The following is a 3,099-nucleotide window of genomic DNA, read 5'->3' on the forward strand; positions in this document are numbered from 1 at the left end:
CTGTAATTCCCCTGGAACCATAAGCTAAAATAAATTCTTCCTTTCATAAGTTTCATCGGTCAGTGATTCTGTTGCAGAAACAAAAAAGTGACTAATACAGGCCCCTACTGACCCAAAAGAATATATGTGACCACAAATATGTGTTATCAACATAAACCTATCTAGATTTTAGCAATATAAATGAAATAGTGCCTTGCTTTCAATGAATATTCACTGCTTTCTGCACTTGATATTTTTATCTCTCTCTCTCTCTCTCTCTCCCTCTCTCTCTAACACACACATTATTCTGAGTTGGAACAAGATATGCTCATAAGTGATTAATGATATTACTTTAGGCTACAAAAGTAACCCTTTTCTAAGCATATTTGCTCTAATGCTTTGGGTTGCCCCAGCACCTTGTAATTTTACATTTTCTCTGAAGCTTCTTTCTCCCTGCCATGAGGATGCAAGTACCCCACGTCTGACCTCAAAACAGGCTTTAAGCCTGTATTGCTTCTTTGCTTTTTCTGTCTGCCCTTCATTCTTCTCTTCTGCTCTTTCTCCCCTGTACTCAAATGAGCAGATTTGAATCTTATAGGAAAATAACTGATCATTTGGAAAGTTTTCCTCCCAAATTGAAACATTATTATCACAGAATTATAAGATGAGTATCCTGATTCTATATGTTAACCTTATACAATCAAATTGTCTGACAATAAATATAGTAACATTGCTTTTATGTTCTTATTTCTGTGAATGCAAAAAAAAAAAAAAAAACCCTCTCATCCCAAGGGATAAGAGTTCATTCTGGAGCCAAATATGAGTGAACATGGCCATAGAACACAGATTCAGTTTAGCCCATTTTCCATTTCTTATATGGAAGCAGTTCATCCAGTTTTTATAGTAATAAAACAAAGGTAAGGCATAAATTGAGATACTTCTCAAAAATATTTGTATAAATGTGAAATAATCCATTATAGTAAAAGAGAAAAATTAGCTACAGATCTCAGATGCTATCTGATGACACTCAGCATTTTGATTGGTGAGAGCTAGGGGTATGTTAATTAACACACTCCAAAAGGCTTTTATCTGTTAGTCACAGGATGTTTAGTTAGAAAGAAAGGTAGGCAAGGAATGGCTATTTAGGGGGTTAAAGATGGCCCAAGATGAATGATAATTAGACTCTGGACCAGTACCATTCCAAATGATTTACAATCATTGAAGTGCTATTCAGCAGATCAGCTTCTGTAGAATTTTCAATATTAAAATGTGGCTTTTCCTGGAAACTTTTGTTCACATTTCCTCAAGGAAAAATTTATCTATCTCTGTTTTTCCAAAGTTAAAAATTGTGAAACTTGGCTGTAAATGGTGATGTGCTATGCCACTGGAAGATACTTTGAAGCGTTACATGAAGTGAGACCCTTGAAAAAGTATTATGTAGCACCTCTTTAAAGCCCATTTGACATCAGCACTCCTCAGGTTGTAGATCACAGGATTGAGGGCTGGAGGCAACAGAATGTATATCACAGCTAAGAGCCTGTCTATAATTGTTGGAGAATTAGGTGATGACTTCAGATAAATGCAACAAGGTGTTGTAACAGGAATAGTGGAAACGATGAGGTGAGGCAGGCAGGTGGCAAAGGCTTTTGACTGACCTTTAGTGGTAGGATTCTTCAGGACAGTGGAGAAAATGTAAAAACTAAGAGATCACTACACCGATGAAACATGTCATGCCTACTCATGACAATTCTAATTCTTATATAAATGACCACTAGTGTGTCAGAGCAGGAAATCCTCAGTAATGTAGAGATGTCACAGAAAAAATGGGATCACCTTGGAGCCATAGAAAATCATGGAAAATGTGTCAGCTGTGTATGCAGGTCCAAAGAATACAATAGTGACCCAGGAAAAGTCCACCATGAGCACACAGACACCACCACTCATGATGGCTTTATAGTGCAGGGGACAGCAGATGGCTACAGAGTGGTCCTAAGACATGGCAGTCAGGATAACTATCTCTCCTGTTGAGAAGGAAGTTATTAAAACCATCCGGAAGGCACATCATAGGATGGAAATGGAGCTATTATGAGTTAGGCTACTGACAATTAAATTGGAGATTGGGACTGACACAATGAAGATATCCAACAGAGAATTTCTTTAGGAAGAAGTACATTGGAGCTGCAGGTCCAGAGTGATGAGAGTGATGATGAGGAGATTATTCATTAGGGCTGCCAGGTACATCACCAGGAAGAGTACTCCACACAAAGTCTGCAGTTTGTGGACATTGGAGAACCTCAGGACAAATTGATTAACTGCAGTGACATTGGGCATAATGACTTCTTCTCACTGCCTGTCAGATGATGAGAAATGAACAAAAACTTGACACATTTTGAAAGAATTCCACTGATAATCAGAAATTCCAGTGGAAATAATGTCAGGAACCTACTTTAAATATGTCTGTCTTTGCCTAAAATTCTCTTTCATTCCTTCCTGCTCCTCATACCCACTCCTTATCCACTTTCTCTTCTTTCCTTTTAAAACTTATTTTTAAAAATTATTTCTTTTTTTGTATTAGTGCTTTGCCTTCATGTATATACATGCACTCATATCATGGAATGATTTTGGAAGGCAGAAGAGGGTGCCATATTCCCTAGAAGTGGTGATAGAAATCATTGTTAGCCACCATGTGGGTTCCAGAAACTGAACTCAGGTCATCTACAAGTACAGTCAGTCTTCTTATTAACTGAGCCATCTCTCCTACCCCTTTACGCCTTTGGGTTTTTTATTTATTTATTTTACCCTTGCTTTCTTTCCTTCTTCTTCTTTCTCTCTCTTTCATTCTCCTCTGTCTTGCTTCCTATGAGTTTTACTAACTGCCATTTTTATGTTTAAATGGTGGTCCGGCACTGAGCTATACACTGAACATTAATGTTTTTAAAATGAAAAACAACAGGAGTAATATGTTTAATTATTTGCATTATATTCTTTTTGAATTTTGAAAGAAAAATTATAAGAAGTTTTTATGGTTTGATGGTAATTTCATTTCCATTTAAGTTGCAATAAATCATTGGCTTATGAATATTGAACATATGTCAATTAGCTCGAAAATAAGATTTTGAG

General features: G+C 36.7%; 1 pseudogene; it reads right to left on the reverse strand.

Annotated features, from left to right (window-relative positions):
- Positions 1-1,318: 1,318 nt before the first annotated feature.
- LOC103740549 lies at positions 1,319-2,310 on the reverse strand (annotated as a pseudogene).
- Positions 2,311-3,099: the final 789 nt, after the last annotated feature.

The sequence above is a fragment of the Nannospalax galili genome, unplaced genomic scaffold (assembly GCF_000622305.1).
Source record: "Nannospalax galili isolate Female #2095 unplaced genomic scaffold, S.galili_v1.0 scaffold621, whole genome shotgun sequence".
In the NCBI taxonomy this organism is placed as follows: Eukaryota; Metazoa; Chordata; class Mammalia; order Rodentia; family Spalacidae; genus Nannospalax; species Nannospalax galili.